Source organism: Triturus cristatus, chromosome 5_1 (assembly GCF_964204655.1).
Source record: "Triturus cristatus chromosome 5_1, aTriCri1.1, whole genome shotgun sequence".
NCBI classification, from domain to species: Eukaryota; Metazoa; Chordata; class Amphibia; order Caudata; family Salamandridae; genus Triturus; species Triturus cristatus.
This window is the reverse complement of record NC_140587.1, coordinates 78,461,030-78,481,695: the sequence shown is the minus strand read 5'-3', so window position 1 is coordinate 78,481,695 and position 20,666 is coordinate 78,461,030. Positions and strand designations below refer to the sequence as shown.

At 49.0% G+C, this 20,666-nt stretch overlaps 1 protein-coding gene across 1 annotated transcript in view; it reads right to left on the bottom strand.

Moving 5' to 3' along the window:
* LOC146830237 (E3 ubiquitin-protein ligase TRIM7-like) overlaps positions 1-20,666 on the bottom strand; it is a 178,516-nt gene that overhangs the window by 135,321 nt on the left and 22,529 nt on the right. The gene's annotated exons all lie outside the window — the stretch shown is intronic.

Here is a 20,666-nt window from a genome sequence, read left to right as displayed (position 1 = left end):
TTTCAAAAGTAAATTTACCTGGGTTATCTGCCGGAAACCTTCCATTGCATGCCCTTAGTGAAAAAGTGAGGGTTAGCGAAGTAAGTTGTAGAACCAAAGGAGTCCATCCCCTCGTGGTACATGAATTACATAAGGGGATAGCCCATACTTGGTCCTCTTCCTGAAAAACTGGGGTACACAACCCATTCAAAAGTTCATAATGGCAATTGAAATCGCCGCCAATGATCAGTTGTTCTTGGGTAGTAAATGAACACAGGAATTCTTCTAGACTAGTGAGAGTACTGGAAACCTGGCCATAATTCACTGGGCGAGAATAAATGTTAATCAGTCTCAGCTCGTTGTTATCACGGAAAGCCATGGCCAGACACATGATATCAGCAGAGTCGGTGTTAATTTTCCTAATTGCACATCCCAGATGCGTTCTCACCCATATGGTCAGCTCACCAGATGGCCTCCCCCTTGTGGCCCCCACTGCTGGCTCCCAGTAGGTGACATACCCTAGGCAATGGTAGGCCTTCAGTGCCCATGTTTCCTGGAATAGGCAAATGTCATGCTCATCGATGAACTTCCCCCCAATCCGCGGAGTCCATCAGTGAGGGTAGACCCGCCACATTCCAGGATAACATTTTTAGACCCTCAGCTTGATTTGGGCAACGAATGTCACGATGTATAGGTTGGGGGGTGATATTGTTTCCATGGAATTTTCTTGTGTTTTCCCTAGTGTTATCAACTAACCCTGGTGGTATAAAAAGCCTAGGGGACATCAAATAGTTGGAAGGGGTATCGAAATGGGTCTCTTTTAACATAGGACGGTGTGTCTCCAGTGTATTCACCCCTATTTGTTGGTGTATCCCTTTGGTAGAACTATCATCTTGCTCAGGGATCAAAGCGGGGGCAGGGGATCTACAATCACCCCCCTCTATTCTTAGGACATTCCTTTCCTTCCGTGTTATCACACCGTCGTTCTGTGGAATGTCCTGGCCCTGGACATAAAAGGCATTGTCATTTACACTGCCAATAGCTTAAATTCGCGTAAATGCGAGACCTATTGCATTGCAAATGCTTGTTATACATTGCATTTGGCAACCGTGCCTGATTGACTGAGATGATCAATTGTGTGATCTTTTGTATGGTGGCTACTACTGCAGTCTTGACTAATGTGGTCACTAAAACCAACTCTAATAATGTCAGCAGCTCCTGGTGATCTTCACTGAACAGGAGAAGCTCCTGCCTGCATTCCCAGCCCTCCGAGAGAGCCATCAGCGTGCAGCCAGCAGCATTTCAGCACAGAGATATCAAATAACACCGAATCTCTGCCCCCGCATACAACCAGCACCATTCACATTACACACACCAGTGACTGCTGGACATACGGACATTACATCACAGAACAGGGTAGCTGATTTACCCACACGACTGCACGAGCGGTACAGCGATGAACTGTAGAGGGGCTGTGACTGAGACGGGAAGAACAGTCCTAACTTGCAGTCTAGAAGGTGGGGGTACACCTAGGGCAGTTTTTACACCAGCTCTGCATCCCCAGGGGCAGTTTCTGCCTCCCAGACCTGCTAATTCCATCAGGGAGAGGAGTCCCAGACTGTCACCAAATGCTCCCTCTGCTGTAATTGTGCAAGAGCCAAAACTCACATATCAAAGGAATCCCCGCCCCCACCCCTCTAGGGCAAAAGGAAACCCCGGGACTACCCAACAATACTATCCTGGTGGGAGGGGCTGCACATTCCTTTTCAAGGAGTTCACGATATAATTCATGCTAGATACGATTCCCCTTGGGAAAGTATTTTTTTGAGACTCTCCCTTATGCCCCACCTCAAACGCAGGATGATAAATGGTGGAATCGCTAGAATGAACAAAAGAGACGTGACCTGTGATCACACCACTTGCACGAGGAAAGTTAACTTGACAACCAACCTGTGGCATGAAACCCCCACAGGCGACCTGCAGAGGCTAAACTCTGATCCACCCCCAGTTGCCTGAAATGACCCTTTGTGAGAGAACCACCTCAACGTGAAACAGCACGTGGCAGTTTTCTGGCATGCAGCATTAAAACATACCACCCCCCTCCATCAAGGGATTCAAACACAGAACAGACACAGGCTGTGAGGTACTCTGTGCGGACCCGCGCTGCGCTCTGCTTCCTGTCCTGTCTCTACGGCCCGTGCTCCAGACTGCTCTTAAAATGGTGGCTGCGGGCTCTCTCCTGCCTGTGAGTCACTGCAGCAGAGTCTGCCCAAAGTCACCGAGCACCCTTCAACTCCGGCGCAGGAGCCCACCTTCCCCAGACATTGGAACTAATTAAGTATGTTTTGTGTGCTTTTCACATCATAGCCTTAAACTCTGCCCTGCCCGGTGACATAATGTCATTATTCGGAGATCGCTCTGTCTCACCCCCCCTTCCCTCAACCTTTTTAAACCCCTAGCGGTGCACTGCGGCGGGCCAGCATTTGCTGGGAGAGGGCCAGAGGCAAATAAATAAATAAAGCCAGCGTGGTGTCCCTGAAGCGGGTGCCGCTGCTGAGCAGTGTGCGCCTGAAACAAAATAGTGCTCACCACCTACATATCGAGGACCGTGTAACGCCACAAGTAAACAATCTATTCCGGATGGGCAGCCCCAAAAGGAGACAGGGGGGAAACAAAAAAAGCCTCATTTCCAACCACACGCCAAAGTTTAACATAAACGATGACGCCAACCAATAAGAATGATGGGCGGGGCTTAAACTCCACTTCTGAAATCTCCTTAATTACAAGATGCCTCGCAGAGCGAGCAACGCATGCGCGCTGCAACGGAGGTCTGCGAGACCTAACAAAAACTGCTTAATTAAAAAAGCAGTCACAGACATGGTGGTCTGCTGACCCCAGCAGGCCACTATCCCTGGGAGTGCAGGCCATTCCCAATGGGGGTCGCAAATTGCGACAGCCTCATTAATATTCATGAGGCATTCACTTTGCAGCCCTATTGGGAATTGCAAACAGTGCCCGAGACGCTGTTGTACATTAAGTTTAGCGAGTCGCAAATTGCGAGTCGCAATTTTGCACAATTTGCGACTTGCTAAACTTAATGGTTGTATATCTGGCCCTAAATCTGTTCAGCTACGGAGGCTGAGTGCCGTCCATGGTGCTGACCCGCTGCGGTTCCCCTCTGCTCTAAAGAGAGGGAAACCGCTGTGGTTTTGTCAAGGCGCAGCCCGTGATTGTTCTGGGATGAAAATTGTTTACTATGGCTGTGGGCGATTTAAATTCACTGTTAAGCAATTTGCAGGTTTGTTATAATATTAAGGTATCACACAAGGACGGCCAGTACCGGGTGGGTATTCAACGACGGGTGGAAATAAATCCTGTTATTTCCCCTTTCCAATGCTATTCCTCCTGCCTTTCAACGCAGATCAGACTCCTCGCCCAATGTCTCCATGTTGCCGCCAGTGTACAGTCCGTTGCACTGCAGTGTTTATGCCGTGTTCAACAGTGGCATTAAAAGGTAAATCTCAGATGTCCACAGACGCTCCCAGCCCTGCAGGGGAATGAGAGGCTGCGAGCGCCTGCCGCAGACACAGCGCTCCGGGCGGTCTGACAAGAAATGGCGCAGATCGGTCACCAGGAGGGCCACACACCTATAAAATTCAAATGGGAGACCATTGGGTCCCGGGGTCCCCCTCCCTCCCCCCAAAAGCTGCTGCATGGCATCACTAATCCTCTCTATCCGGATTTCTCCATCCAGAGTTTCTGAGACCGCAGGGGGTAGCCTCGGATGGGAAGGTCACCAGTGAAGGCCCTGTGATCCCCCGTGGTTGGATTGGTCCCGGGCTATACAGATCCGCCACATGTGTCGCGATGGTCTGCGAAATGTCATATGTCCTAAGTTACGGCGAGTCCCGAACATCAACCAGATCATGGATCAACTCCTCGTCTCGTCGCGCTAACCACGCGATCAGTTTCCCTGCCTTGTTACCCCCTTCGTACAGCCGTTGCAGTCTGGATCGGTATTGGGCCCTCGCCTCCTCTTCCAGCCAGCTACGATACTCCTCCCTTGCTAGGGCCAGCTGGGGGAGTCGGGGGAGTCGGTCAGACGTTATGCTATGTGCGCTTCCAGTTCAGTAAACACTTTCTGATTCTCTCTCTTTCTACCCGTTGTGTGTGTGAGTAGGTCACCCCTTACATCAGGTTTGTAGACCTCCCATATTGTAGCGTCCAAGGGGACTGAGTGTTAACTTTAAAGTAAAGCTCCGTGACAGAAGCTGGTCCAGTCGTGACATGGAACCTGCGATCCGGCCGCATACGAGTAGCAGCTTTCTGCAGGTCTTGCCTCGTGCCATATGCCTATCAGGCCCATTGCCGATATAAATGTTTCAATCACGTGTCCTTGCCTGGTATTGCCCTGTCCTGCATATTCCTATCAGTTTCAGGGTCTAATACCAGGTGCAGGTCATCCCCTATTAATTTGTTATCGCGGGGTGGGGGGGAGGGATCAGCGTTAGCCAGCCCTCCGTAGTATCCCTGCCTGTTGGGAAGTACCACAAGGCAATCTTAATAAGTTCCCCATTCCATTCCCCCAGGATTGCAGCATAACGGCCGCCTGGGTCGGTCTAAGTTCTTGGGACCGCCAGAGGGAGAGATCTCAACACTATACCCACTCCCGGATCCCTCGGTGAGTCCCGAATGTGCTACGCACCAATAACGCCCCCTTCCGTAGAAATTGCTCGTTACCCACCAAGTGGGTCTCCTATAGGAGGATTATGTGCGGGTTCCACATGTTCAAATACTGTGGCACTACCCCTCTTTTAAGTTTGCTCCCTAGGCCATTCACATTCCAGGAAAGAAGGCTGAACCCCGCATTATCCTCCCCAGTGTCAGACACCATTTCTAAAGTTGCCAAGTTGCCACACCTTTTGCCAGGACCCCCTTTGGAATGTGTTCCTTATGCTGCTGTGTCAATGTCAATCCCCCGCTCCCAAAACATCACCTCCCCCCATCCTATATCATCAGGGTGCAAGTGTGTAATGTACTGTAAACAGCATTTCTAAAGCGCACCGTTACTCCGAGGAGTGTACCGGCGCTCTGCACCTCGAGTGAGAAGTAGCTTAGAGAAGCAACATTAATCTTGCTTAAAAAGCCATGTTTTCATTTCTTCTGGAACTGGGGGTGGGGGTGAAATGCACCTTAAACTCAAGTTTATTCCAAAGTGAAGGTCCCAAAAATGAAAAGGCCCTGCCCCCCGTTCTGGACCATTGAATCCTGGGGATTTTGGTCAGAAAGAGGTTGGCTGAGCGCAGACGCCTGGAAGGAGCATAAAAGCAAATTCTTTCTCTAAGGTACCCTGCACCAGTCTGATGAAGAGACCTGTGGACCAATGGCAAGGTCTTGAAAAGAATCCTCCTCCTCATAGGAAGCCAATGCAGCTCTCTACGATAGGGGGATACCGGAGTTCTCAGTGGCAAGCTGAGGAGCGTGTGGGCTGCTGCATTTTGGACCACCTGCAACTTACTGATCAGGTAATCAGGTAGGCTCAAATACAGTGCATTACCGTGATCAAGCCTGGATGTCATCGAAGCCTGTACTACCAGTTTCCTAGCAGAGAGAGAGAGAGAAAATAGAGGAACTTCCTAAGCACCCGTAGCAGACCAAAACAGGTCCCTACTCCTGCATTAACCTGTGTCAGAAACGAAAGCTCACCATCAGACTTAATCCCCAGATGTTTGAGAAGCTAGTGTGGCTTATTGGGAGGGTGGGGGGGGTAACCCTTCGTCCAAATGGCTTGCCTGATCTTATACCAAGAAATAGTAGCTCAGTTTTGCCTGCATTACACTTAAGCTGGTCATTGAAAAACATCAGTCAAACAGGTTCTGATTTTTAGGTCTCGCCTAGCGGTGCAGAACATGCGCTGCACGCTTTGCGAGGCATGCAGTATACACTATTAGTGAGGGAAGCCCCGCCCACTCACCCGCCCACTTTTTCATTGGCTTGTGGCTTTGTGGTTTCTAAATGCTGCCTTCTGATTGGTTTGGAGGCTGCTACTCCCGCCTAATCACAGCCGTGTCTCCTTCCATGGCTATTGGCCCCTTTACTGGTGTTTCCTGAGCACTACTTTATACCTGTGCCACCCCCTCCCGCTGTACGTGCCTTCTCTCCTGCCCCTCCCACTCCTGTTTTTCATGCTTTAATCAAGCCTGCCCACCCGCACTCCGTCTGCAATGCATTAGGTCTCGCGTAAATGCGAGTCCTCTTGCATTGCAAATGCTTATTATATCATTGAAGGTAAGGCAATTGGGTGTACTAGGCTCTTAGCAAGACAGAAGGTGTGTAATCCTCTATTTGGTTAATGCTAACATCGTAGTCCTCTCCTTCTACTGTGCCCGTGAAACGTCAGCCATTTCGTTGTCCTACCTTTATGGCTATGACAACAACAGCAAACTCTGTCCTGGTGTCCCTTGTCTATTTCCATGACCGGTCCCGTCTATTAACGCTCGGTACAATCCGTTCTCTATGGCACTGCTCTGCCGTGGCGTGCTCCGGGGACCCGGTGGTTTGAGTTGGGGGTAAGACCTAGAAGATGGCGGAGAAGGAATCGTTACTCCGACAGATCGAGCTGCTGCAGGTTGAGTAGGGGGCGGAGCCAGGGAGAGAGTGGAGCTAGACCTAGGGGCAGAGGCAGCACAATCACAGGCTTCGTAGTTAGTGTCAGCTTCAGCTTGCTTGTTCCGTTACAATTGACACTTCCAACGCTTGCCACATGCTTGTTCTGCCACATTATCTGCAGCTTGCTTGTTCCATTACAATTGACACTTCCAACGCTTGCCACATGCTTGTTCTGCCACATTATCTGCCTGCTCCAACCAGTGATCGAAGTGGGCGGAATCGGCAGGGCACGGCTTGCCCCTACTTCTTAAATTCAATCGAATCCGTACCCCTACTTCTTTGTTTAAAATATGTGTCCCAGGACGGCTGAAATAGCCTACAGATAAGGCTCGGCGTGCGGGGACGGGTGAGCAGAGAAGGAAAAGGACTCTGGCTTTTCCTTCATGCCCAGAGAAGACAAGGACAGTGACCACTTCTGCTTTGCCACTGTCAGCTGCCTCTTATTCCCTCTCTTTCTGTCTCGCTCCTCCTCACTTACTGAAAACCACAAGCCTCGGTTCTCATTCTCTCTCCTCTGCTCGTTTATTTTTTCCCCTGTGAAATGGATCCAAAAAAGAAAAACACTTTTGCTGGAAAGGTAATCTTTTTCTGACATTTTTCTATTCCAAAGTGCAGCCTCTGGATGGAGAGAAATAAAAGGTTAAAAATCAGAAAAATAAATAAATAAAGCAAGTCGAAGCTGTCGCAAAGTGGCCAGATTGTTTTTCTTCTCCACACCTAAACACATTAGCGCCACTTTCCAGTTTGCCAGTGAAGCGCTACTTTTGTATTCTCGTCTTTCTTTGAACAACATTGTTTTCCCCAGGTGGGGAAGAGCACCATTCCTGGGGGTGCTACAGTTCCTGGTTAATGTGTTCATGGATGTGGTCTTTTTAAACCGTACTGCTCACGCTCAAAAAGGATAGAAGCAATGGGCATTAAAACAGGTCCCTTCCTGGCCATGTAGACACGTCCTTAACTTTTCAGATAAAATCACCAATTGATTTATGAAGAATAAGTATATAAAAGCCTTAAGGTAACCATGTTGTTCCTGCTTACATTTCACATGCTTTACTTAATTTTGCATTCCATCGAGTGTTTGCTTTTTCCGGGATATTGTTACTTTCTTTTTAGGAAGCATATTGCTCTTGTCTAGTGCGTAATTTGAATTGAGTGGCTTCCAGGTGTTTATACCGGGGCACAATTGGGTTGTAGTTGAAGGCAGTGCGAGTTTCTCTCAGTGGGGCAGAATGGTGTTCGGTGGGGGGGGGTGGAGGATGTGGCACTATGGTCAGAGCTGCCGAATTTGGAACTGGGGAACCAGGTTCAGCCTTCAGGACCAGTCCACCAGATCACTCCTGAGAGAGCTCATTCCCATGCTAGGCCTTAGAAGGCCCGCAAGACTTTAGATGCCCAGGTGTCTTAGCCCCAGCAGGTGGACCCTAGCGGTGGCAAGTGTGGGTTAACCTTGAAGGCCTGTCCACCACTATCCATACTGAAGTTCACCTTCAGTCTTGTCGGCAGGCCTACGAAGTAGCACATCCTGTCACTGAGGTCACAGGACCTTTGAGCACGGCATCTCTAGGGCGGTGCGATCGCTCCGGGCGCTGACTTCGGGTGGGGCCATCATGTTTACAAGTATATTATGGTTTTAAATGCACTTGCTGCCTCCTTCCTGGCCTCCAGACAGTTTCAGCAACAATAAAAATGCCATGATAACTCCGTTGATTAATGTTCTTCTAGAGAGAGGTCAGAGTTTTGTCCAGTGGAAATTTTGACTCGTGGAAAGGTAGCTTAGAAGCTTAATGCGCCTGCTGCAAAGGAGATGTAACATTCAGATCACAACGTGCACGCAATGTAAATAGGTTTGTGGGTTACTGCTTTTGTCAGAGAGATCCTTTTGTTACTTGCAATTTAGAAGTTAAAATGCTAACATTGAACAGTGAGCTATTAACTGTCATCTAAGAGCTGCATGCAAACTGCAAGGTATAAATTAGAGCGTTATGTTCCCCCCCTACCCCCCAGTCTTTGATTATCCTAATATTGCAGAAAAAGGGTTCATTTGGATAGAAATCAACTCTGGTTATTAAAGAGAACCCCCAACCATGGTATTATGTTTTAAATTCTGAGTTTGTGTTTTTCCAGACCAATCACTATTAAACTATACGGCCTACTAGTATGGTTGTCATGTGACTCCTACACCTTGCAGTCTTTAGTCTTATGTAACATTTTCTATACAGTGATTTACACAAGTAGAATTGATTGTCTCTAAGTAATGTGTTTAATGTAAAGTGCTCTGACACCCTACACTGGTATCAGTGGCGCTTTAAATCAAACTAAATGAATGTGAGAGAGTGTGGTTAAGGAGACTTGAGGGGCATTGTTAAAGGGTGGTAGTGAGGGAATCCGTGGCGGAGGTGGTCATTTGGGGGCATCAACAAACATTGTTGCACAGGGCACCACCAGTGCTAAAGCCGGCCCTGCCCTTGAGGCCAGTCTGCCTCACCCATTGGTACCTCCATTGGCCTTGTTTCAGCAGTAGCAGCTGCAATTTACCAGGGATCGACAGTGCGGGATTTGCATGCACACCAAACTAAGGAGCATATGTACAAGCCCCTATCGCCACCACAACGTCACTTTTTCCGACGTTGTGGTGGCGATAGGGGCTTCCTCTTATTTACAAGGCAGTGTTAAACCACTTAATGTGGCTTAACGCTGCCTTGTAAATATGGCCCCTTTTCACGCAATGGTTAACGTGAAAGGGGTGGGCAGTGGGTGTTGCGGTGGGCGCCCCCTAGCTGTACACACAGGCCTTTCTTTCCCGCTCGCACACACTGTCAAGAGAGGAGCAGGGAGATGCAGGGGAGAAGTGTTATCACTGATTGTCCAGCAAGAGGAGCTTGCAGCACACAGGAAAGCTCATCACAGTGTGGACTTTTCAAACACCCTGCAAGGCTCTTTATTTCATCAGAGCACGCCGGACCCAGGGCCAAGTCAGCACATATAACACTTGACAGTACAGCTTTGCATATGTGGAGCTGACACTTGGTCCTTAGGATGGAAGTATGTCAGGATAATTTCCTATTTCATAAAATAGTATTTTATATTCCACAACATTCTATGCTGAATACGATTAGAATGCAGCTTTTAATCGAATGTCTGACTGGTTTCATCTCTTTTTGTCTATTAATGTAGCTGGCCTTCATGTGTTTCTCCCCGAGAGAATAGGCGCGGTGACGTCGCACATAATATAATTTTGTTCAGGGAAAATTGAGTTTATGCGAACGCAGCTTCACGCTGCAGTGACTGAGCAGTTGTTGGGTAGGGGGGTGTGCAGCTCAGATTATGCAGAGGAAGAGTAGATATAGCAAGTATTCGCAAAGCCAAAAGCTCTACCTTCTGGGACAGCTTTTAAATTTAGCAACCAAGAGGGGGATGGGTAACGGCGGAGGAGGGTTGGATAACTGACTGATTTGAAAAAAGCACTAGAAAGCGTACTGTGCTGCATGCTTCATAGCGCTTTTAGGTCCAGATTGCAGAGAGGGGGTAGGTGCGAGGGGGCGAGGAAGGAGGAAGAAAAAGAGTACAAGGGAGGGAAATGGGAAAACGAGTGGGAAGAAGGGAAAAAGCAAGAACGAGGACAAAAGGGAAGAAGGAGAGAAAGAACATGAACCACATATACGCAAAACTGTATTTGGTGAGGATTAGCTGTGAGTTACTACTTTTCACCAGGTTAGTGCCCTTCCATTTCTGGTGCTTTACAACAGTTTTAAGCTCTTATTAGAGTTTCACATTGCTCAAATTGGTATCATTTCTCATATTTATATATTTCCCTCATCTTCATTGCTTAATTTTGCTTGCGAGAAAATGTCACTCATAGCTGTTGAATGTCACTCATAATTACACTGAAATTTTGAAAATGTCACACATAAGCCGTCTGAAACCTTGGCAGCTATGCATGTATGTGGTTCCCAGGGCCGTCAATCTTGTAGCGTGCGAAACGCTACGAATGACGGCCAGGGCATCATTTTTGGCCAGCCCCGTGCAGTGCTGCTAAAATGCAGCAGTGACACGTGCCACCACCACGCGCTCCTTTGAATGAGTGGATTCTCGGCAGCCAGAGGAGTGCTGGGCGATTTGCAGAACCCCTACGGAAGGGGCCCTGCCGGTACTGTGGAGTCTACAGGAGAGGGAAGCTAAATATTCTATTAAGTTGTTTGTGTGCATACAGTTACTGGCTGTAACTTTCTGAACACAAAACAACCTGTATTGCAGAGGACACTTGTAGTCTGATGTTGGGGCTATGTGGGTCTACTTTCATGTATGCCTAAAGGAGCTCTCAATTGTTCTCACACCTGGTTTTGTTAGGATTCTATGTTTCTTAGGAGTGATGAGAAGAATCCGTCTGGAATGACGGTAGTGGTGAGTGTTAACATTGCAGTAATGTGCGCTAATGTGCTGCATCGGTAAACAGTTATAAGGTCCTAAAGGCGAGACTGATTGCATTGCAAATGCTTGTTTCACCAGGAAACACTTCCTCCCTACCCCAGAAAAAAAGTAACTGGGTGTCATCTGCATTAGAAATTAGTTTTGCACCCAGGTTCTCAGCCAAAACTCCAGAGGAGCGAGTTATAGATTGAATAATGTAGGGCTCAAAGAAAGAACCCTTTGGCACTCCCACCTGTAGATCACAAGACCCAGACGCAAAAGGTGGACGCCAGACCTCTTCCTTCCAGGAAAGAAGCCAGCCATTCCCACACCCGCCCCCTGATTCCAAAAGCATGGAGACGTGCTAGGAGTGTGAAGTGGGGTATTGTGTCAAATGCTGCTGACAGATCTAGCATAATCAGCACAGCCCTGCCCCCGGCATCTAAGATATCCCTGGTGTAATCGACCTCCTCCACTAGCACTGCCTCCGTACTGCAACTGGGATGGAAACCAGACTGACTTGGATGCAATAGGTTATTACCTTGCAAGTAATGGGACAGCTGCTGGTTGACATGCTTTTCTAGAACTTTTGAGAGGGCTGGAGAAACAGGCCTGTAGTCGGATGGATCCATAGCATCCGCCTGGGGTTTCTTCAGTAAAGGCACGACTTTAGCCCGCGTCCAGGCACTGGGTACTGTGGCTGAAGAGAGCGAGGCATTTAGGAGATTATTAGCAAATGGGTTAATGACACCTGCTCCTAAAGCCAGGAGACTCACAGGGCATGGATCCGAGGGAAAGCCCGACTTAAGACTATGGATTGCTAAAAGCGATCCTTCCAACGAGATCGGATTGAACCTATCCAATGATCGGGTCGGATCACATATTTGGCCAGGCTGCTGATTGTCCCCCATCATCGCCTCCACCTGTATAGAATGGGGAAGACTAGCTTGAATTTTTGCAATCTTATTCTGGAAGCAGTGATCCAGTAGTACATTCGAAAATATCTCATCCAAAACATGACCAGCTTGATGTGTAGGCTTGAATACAAATTGGATCAGAGTCAGGGAAGAAATACTGTACCGAAGGCAGACTACCTCCTAGCCCTCAATCATCTGCATGTGAACATTAAAGTCGCCCAGGAGAATAAAGCGGAGTATATCAGGGCCAGAGGTGTCAAAGCACTATATAAGGAGCTGAGGAAAGAACCTGCCGGGCCCAGAGGTCTGTACATTAATGCCCCCTCCAAGGATTGATAAGGACAAAGGGAGAGGCAGAATCGAAGAGCCCCGATGTGTTGTGGGGGTTTAGTGGGTCAGCCAGTCGGTTGACTTTGACTCCTCCTCTTCCCACAGCTTAGGCCAGTATCTCAAAGGAGGGGGGGTGGGATGAGGAGGGGTGGGGCAGTGGTCCCAGGTCTCTGCAGGGTGCGGGCCAGAGGAAGAAGAGAAAGATCCTCCTCTCGGCAGCAGCAATCAGGAGGTAGTGTCAAGAGCGACTCCCAGATCCACGTCTTCCTCCTCGGTCTGGATATCCCCGCTCACTGGAGTCAGCCGCCATCTTGATTCGTGGGACCCTAGCTGCAGAGGGCATTTGTGCTAAAGCAGGATGTCCTTGCCCTAGGACCGCCTCGTCAGGATTCCTCAGACGTCAGACCAAGTCAGGAATCGCCTGGGGATCCGTGGGGGGCAGGATTTTGGCCGCGGTAGGCAGCTCCGAGCTGGAGCTCACCCACTCAGTGGCGTCACTAGGGGGGTGCGGACCGCACTGGGTGACACCCTCATGGGGGGTGACACCAAAGGGAGCAACGACGTGTCGCAACCTAACCTTCAAATTCAGCAGGAGGTGCCTGTGCACAGCACGCACTGTCTCCTCCTCCGCCGCGTCTGCGCGCCTCGGCAGTGACGTCACGTCGTCACTAGAGGGGTGCAGCGCGCCTGTACCTACGAGCCGAGGCCTGGGAGACGGAGACTCAAACCAGGTGCTGTTCCTGCCTTGCTCTGCCTGCCCACCGGTGCCTCTGTTGTGCCCCTGTCGGGTAGAATTGCCCTGCTGTGCTGGGTCTTGGTGTGGCGGAGGTGAACATAACTGAGGGCAGGCCCCCGACCGTCGGAGCTGCATGGAAGTGAATGCTGTGCTCGGGATCAAAGAGACCCGCCCAGCCTGACTACAAGAGGCAAAGGCAGCTGAATGCGGTGAGTGCGAACGGGGGTACATTACTTCCCCCCAAACCCCCTTCCCCCCCCCGACGCCAGCTGCTGTGAGCTAGGCCATTGGGGGATGCAGTGGTGTCTGGTGTCCCCCTGTGAAGACTTAAGCGGGGCCCGTGCTCTGGATGATGCCCAAGTCTGGGCTGCAGAGTGAGGTGCCCTGCTCCAGAGTGCCTGCGCGTTGGACCCGGGGCACCCTGTGTGGTGAGATGCACTGTGAGGACTGTTTGACTGCTGGGGGGCCTAACTTCCCTTGTTGGAGGGAACCTGAGGGCAGCCTGACATCAGGAACTCCTGGGGGACCGGGGTAGAGGCCCTGGCCCATTGCCTTGGCCCTGTGAGGACTGTTGCTGGGGGAAGAATGCTGATGGCAACAGCTCTGCTTGCCTGGGAGCTCCTTCCTAAAGTGATGCTCTGCTCTACTTCATTCCCATTCTTTCTGTACTTTCTCTATATCTCCCTCTCCCAGCTCTCCTGTTCTTTACTTACATTTCTCTCCTTTGCCCACAGACCACCTCTTCCCTACCTTTACTTCCATTCTTGCCTGTGCCTTTGTTGACACTTTCTTCATTTTTACCGCCATTCCTGCCTCCCGGGTCCCCTTCTGTTCTCTTCATTTTTACTTCTGTTCAAACCCTGCCGCCAGTCTCTAAGTCTCTCTAGGTTTGCATGTATTCTTTTCCTCCCGTTCCTTATTTCCTCATCGTTTCTCTGTCTTCTTTCCCTCTCAGTCACTCCATCTTAGCTTTCACTCGACTTTCTGTGCTTCCAGACAACTTCCTATTTTTCCTTCGATTCTTCCTCCTCTATTCCCTGTCCAGCTCTCGCCATCTTTACATCTATTCTTTTCCTTTCAACTCTCTGATGTCCTGTTCCCCAAGCTTTACAATGGTTCCTGCTTTTTAGATCTTCTGCCACTCTCCTGACTTCTACTTCCCTTACTCAAGCGCTCCATCTTTAGCTCTTCCCTTCTTTACTTTCATTTCTTTAGTATCCCCCAATTGTCTTATGTCTTAAGTTCTTTTTCATTCCTGCGTTCTCCATTTGTCACCCTTTCTCTTCCTTCTTCTTCCTCCCTTTCCTCTCTTGCTTCCTAAAATAAGACCTTGTCCCTAGAAATGAGTGTTGTTGCCCACAAATTAAGTACTGGGCCGTAGTCCAATTTTCCTACAGCCCCTCCTAGCTGCCAGTCTTTTCTTTCTTTTCTTCCCTCTTCTGTTCCACTCTTGGCTGCCATCTGTAATTTACTTCTGCTCTCTCCAGCTCTAAAAGCACTCTGAACACCAGAAATAGATCAGTATAACTGTAGTGTAATATGAATTCAGGGTCGAGGTAGATACCAGTATAAGAAGGAAACCATATGGAGCAAAAAGACGTGTTTGGCTATGATTAACACGGAGACATCTGTTAACATCAACAGATCTGTGGGAGCATCTTATAATTTATTTTTTATTTTTATGACTCAGTGGTATGTTTTGATTTGCCAAAAATGTTTAGTTTTTTGGGGGGATAAATTACTCATTGGTTTCCGTTAATGTTAATTGTTTTCCTCATTAGTAGGATGTATTTATGAGGCCTCAGCAATTTAATCATATTTCATCAGTAAATATTGCTATACTGTCATAATAGTAATTGGAGAATGCATAGTTATTGACTTACTGCCAATGTCAAGTATTTAATCTGTGTGTGCAGTTTAGTGCGGACCAGAGCCAGGAAGAAAGAACAGTAAAAGGAACAACAGAAAGTTACGCCTGCAAAGTTCTGGTGGTTTACACCTATACAAACTATATCTTTCTAAATTTAAACTTTTTTCGGTCAAAGTTTACAAGTTTGGGAAAGGAGAAATAAGCAGGGGACATACATTATTTTTTAAATCAGTCAGTTATTTGGGTAAGAACATTTAAGGCAATACGGCCCGAAAACCACTGACCACTCAATGTAAAGAAAGGTGTATACCCAACTGTTCCGTGGCTTAAGTCTTGTACAGGCTATTAGAACATTGGAATGGCAAGCGCTCCATTGAAGACAATGGAGCGCTCCGAGCTTCTTTTGGCTCGTAGAAGCCCTGAGCATCAATAGTGCAATGTTTGTTCACAGCTGTTGCTGTGAACAAAGGCCTTACAGAGCCCAGCAAGGCACATCATTATCATGGCCATGGATGCAAGGCAACAATAAAACATGTCCAGAGAACTGGTGATTAATGATCCTGCTGGAGAGCAGTCCTTTGCCTGTTGGTAGTTTTGAAATGCAGATAAACTGTATTTTATTTGGATAGCTCAGTGGGTTACTGCCTTTGTCACAGAGATTCTTGTGTTACTTGCAGTTCAAAATTTACAATCCTAACATAGGACAGTGGCTATGAACTGTCATCAAAGACCTGCAGACAAACATGAATGGTATAGTTAGAACTTGACTTTTTTGTGTTACTATAGAGTTAGAAATTCCCCAGTCTTTCATTATTTTAATGTTGCTAAAAAGAGTTTGGGCCGATATACATTTTTATTAGTAAAGCCAAGCCCCAACCACTACGGTATGCTTTAAATCCTGAGTTTGTGCTTCCCAGGCCCAAACCCTCTTCAAATTTACTGCCCACCAGTATGGATGCCATGTGATTCCTACATCTTGTAATCCTCATTGGCTCATATGACATTCCCTGTAGACGGAATTACATACTAGCGATAAAACCGGCCCTGTCATTGCCTGTTTTTATTTAATTAGCAATCGGGTCATTAGGGCAACTGTGGAACATATTTTAAAGTGCGTTCTAATTATATTTACTGCTATATTTAATGTTTTAAGTTTGAAGGTGATTTTGCTAATGTTTTTTACGGGAATAATGAAAGTAGAGCTGGATGGGGCTGATATGGGGCTGGGGCCCAAGTTCAGCTGTGAGATAAGGTGCAGAGGAGAGGGATGGTAGAAAAGTGGATAATCGGGCCTGGAAGTACTTGTGTTAAAACCTGGCCTGTTGAAATTTGAGGGTTTGCACTTACATCCAGACATCGCTCTTACTTTCAAATAACTCTCCACATGCTCTGTATACACACAGAATTGATCCGTTGTATACTGGTGACTGTTTGCAAGTAGATATAATCTAATCTAGGGCTTGTAGGCTAGCGGACTCGGAGCGGAGGAGGTCCATAGGGTAAGTCGTGAGGGGGTGACACCATGAGTTACCCGCACCGGGTGACACCAACCCTAGTGACGCCACTGCACCCACTAGGAGCCATCTTGGCTCAGTGTCCAACCCCTGCCCACTAAAATATCCTCCGTTTTGTACACTTGTATATTAGAGCAGTTCCTTCTTATGTGGAGGACTGGTCCTTGGGAGATTCTCCCTAAGGACGCAGGGACGTGGGCTGTCAAAGTGCCGAAGGCTGAGTTGAACTGTGGATTTTGTATATAAGTTAGTGGACAGTCCTCATCCCTCCACTTTGAGGGTCGAATCTAGAAGTGACACTTGAATGCTGTTAATGGTCATGGTGACTTTCAGAAACTGATTTTGAGTATTTAACCATTCCAAAAACTGTGTTGCCTTATCAGTATTTCCATGCTAAAAAATGAAGATGTTGATGATGTACCCACGCCATACTCGCAATTGAAGTTCTAAAAGGTTATTGGTCCATATCTGTAGTTGTTCAAACCAGTGTACACACAGACAAGCTATGCTGGGGGCGAAGGTATATTAAATTCACCTTGACTGTGTGACAGCCAAATTCTGGGACCAATGTTGTGTTTCTGGGTGGTTCAGATTATAATGGCTGAGCAATAGTACAAAGGCACACAGACAAATGCATGAATAATTTCAAACAAAGCGGCACAAATGCCCGCACAAACTTACATATGCACATATTCAAACAGAGAAACCCATGAACGCACATGTTCACAAGTTCTTTCACACTAGAACCTACACAAACCTATAAATAGACGTGCAAAAGCTCCCAGGGAGAGGCAAATCAAAGCACACAGGTGTGTGCACTCTCATAGGTGACTGAAGGCATGCACCCAAACACACCGACAGACAAATGCAGAGATACACATGCACATGCTCAGAGTCAGATGACTAAGATTTGTGCATACGCACTCTGACACAGACTGTGTAAGTATCTGATCACTACCTAAAGGGCTGGAGGTTCTGCAGTGACTCTTCCTTCAGTATATTCACCTGGTGGAGCCGTGGCTGAGGCTGGAGGTTCTGCAGTGACTCTTCCTTCAGTATATTCACCTGGTGGAGCCGTGGCTGAGGCTGGAGGTTCTTCAGTGACTCTTCCTTCAGTATATTCACCTGGTGGAGTCCTGACTGAGGCTGGAGGTTCTTCAGTGACTCTTCCTTCTGTAGATTCACCTGGTGGAGTCCTGACTGAGGCTGGAGGTTCTTCAGTGACTCTACCTTCAGTATATTCACCTGGTGGAGCCGTGGCTGAGGCTAGAGGTTCTGCAGTGACTCTTCCTTCTGTAGATTCACCTGGTGGAGCCGTGGCTGAGGCTGGAGGCTCTGCAGTGACTCTTCCTTCTGTAGATTCACCTGGTGGAGCCGTGGCTGAGGCTGGAGGTTCTCCAGTGACTCTTCCTTCAGTATATTTACCTGGTGGAGCCGTGACTGAGGCTGGAGGTTCTGCAGTGACTCTTCCTTCAGTATATTCACCTGGTGGAGCCGTGGCTGAGGCTGGAGGTTCTTCAGTGACTCTTCCTTCAGTATATTCACCTGGTGGAGTCCTGACTGAGGCTGGAGGTTCTTCAGTGACTCTTCCTTCTGTAGATTCACTTGGTGGAGCCGTGGCTGAGGCTGGAGGCTCTGCAGTGACTCTTCCTTCTGTAGATTCACCTGGTGGAGCCGTGGCCGAGGCTGGAGGCTCTGCAGTGACTCTTCCTTCAGTATATTTACCTGGTGGAGCCGTGACTGAGGCTGGAGGTTCTGCAGTGACTCTTCCTTCAGTATATTCACCTGGTGGAGCCGTGGCTGAGGCTGGAGGCTCTGCAGTGACTCTTCCTTCTGTAGATTCACCTGGTGGAGCTGAGGCTGGAGGTTCTCCAGTGACTCTTCCTTCAGTATATTTACCTGGTGGAGCCGTGACTGAGGCTGGAGGTTCTGCAGTGACTCTTCCTTCAGTATATTCACCTGGTGGAGCCGTGGCTGAGGCTGGAGGTTCTTCAGTGACTCTTCCTTCAGTATATTCACCTGGTGGAGTCCTGACTGAGGCTGGAGGTTCTTCAGTGACTCTTCCTTCTGTAGATTCACCTGGTGGAGTCCTGACTGAGGCTGGAGGTTCTTCAGTGACTCTACCTTCAGTATATTCACCTGGTGGAGCCGTGGCTGAGGCTAGAGGTTCTGCAGTGACTCTTCCTTCTGTAGATTCACCTGGTGGAGCCGTGGCTGAGGCTGGAGGCTCTGCAGTGACTCTTCCTTCTGTAGATTCACCTGGTGGAGCCGTGGCCGAGGCTGGAGGCTCTGCAGTGACTCTTCCTTCAGTATATTTACCTGGTGGAGCCGTGACTGAGGCTGGAGGTTCTGCAGTGACTCTTCCTTCAGTATATTCACCTGGTGGAGCCGTGGCTGAGGCTGGAGGCTCTGCAGTGACTCTTCCTTCAGTATATTCACCTGGTGGAGCCGTGGCTGAGGCTGGAGGCTCTGCAGTGACTCTTCCTTCTGTAGATTCACCTGGTGGAGCCGTGGCCGAGGCTGGAGGCTCTGCAGGGACTCTTCCTTCAGTATATTTACCTGGTGGAGCAGTGACTGAGGCTGGAGGTTCTGCAGTGACTCTTCCTTCAGTATATTCACCTGGTGGAGCCGTGGCTGAGGCTGGAGGCTCTGCAGTGACTCTTCCTTCTGTAGATTCACCTGGTGGAGCCGTGGCCGAGGCTGGAGGCTCTGCAGTGACTCTTCCTTCAGTATATTTACCTGGTGGAGCCGTGACTGAGGCTGGAGGTTCTGCAGTGACTCTTCCTTCAGTATATTCACCTGGTGGAGTCCTGACTGCGGCTGGAGGGTGAGCAGTAACTCTTCCTTCTGTATATTCACCTGGTGGAGCCGTGGCTGAGGCTGGAGGTTCTCAAGTGACTCTTCATTCAGTATATACACCTGGTGGAGTCGTGACTGAGGCTGGAGGGTGAGCAGTGACTCTTCCTTCAGTATATTCCCCTGGTGGAGCCGTGGCTGAGGCTGGAGGTTCTCAAGTGACTCTTCCTTCAGTATATTCACCTGGTGGAGCCGTGGCTGAGGCTGGAGGTTCTTCAGTGACTCTTCCTTCAGTATATTCCCCTGGTGGAGCCGTGGCTGAGGCTGGAGGTTCTCCAGTGACTCTTCCTTCAGTAAATTCACCTGGTGGAGCCGTGGCTGAGGCTGGAGGCTCTGCAGTGACTCTTCCTTCAGTATATTCACCTGGTGGAGTCCTGACTGAGGCTGGAGGTTCTTCAGTGACTCTTCCTTCAGTATATTTACCTGGTGGAGCCGTGGCTGAGGCTGGAGGTTCTCCAGTGACTCTTCCTTCAGTATATTCACCTGGTGGAGCCGTGGCTGAGGCTGGAGGTTCTCCAGTGACTCTTCCTTCAGTATATTCCCCTGGTGGAGCCGTGGCCGAGGCTGGAGGGTGAGCAGTGACTCTTCCTTCAGTATATTCACCTTGTTGAGCCGTGGCCGAGGCTGGAGGCTCTGCAGTGACTCTTCCTTCAGTATATTCCCCTGGTGGAGCCGTGGCCGAGGCTGGAGGGTGAGCAGTGACTCTTCCTTCAGTATATTCACCTGGTGGAGCTGAGGCTGGAGGCTCTGCAGTGACTCATCTTTCAGTATATTCACCTGGTGGAGCGGAGGCTGGAGGTTCTCCAGTGACTCTTCCTTCAGTATATTTACCTGGTGGAGCCGTGGCCGAGGCTGGAGGGTGAGCAGTGACTCTTCCTTCAGTATATTCACCTGGTGGAGCTGAGGCTGGAGGCTCTGCAGTGACTCATCTTTCAGTATATTCACCTGGTGGAGCGGAGGCTGGAGGTTCTCCAGTGACTCTTCCTTCAGTATATTCACCTGGTGGAGCCGTGGCTGAGGCTGGAGGTTCTGTAGTTGCTCTTCCTTCAGTATATTCCCCTGGTGGAGCCGTGGCTGGGGCTGGAGGTTCTCCAGTGATTCTTCCTTCAGTATATTCACCTGGTGGAGCCGTGGCTGAGGCTGGAGGCTCTGCAGTGACTCTTCCTTCAGTATATTCCCCTGGTGGAGCCGTGGCTGAGGCTGGAGGCTCTGCAGTGACTTCCTTCAGTATATTCCCCTGGTGGAGCCGTGGCTGGGGCTGGAGGTTCTCCAGTGATTCTTCCTTCAGTATATTCACCTGGTGGAGCCATGCCTGAGGCTGGAGGGTGAGCCATTGGCTTCCCCGCATCTCTACTCTAGACCCTATCTTAATCACAGTGGTTCGAAAA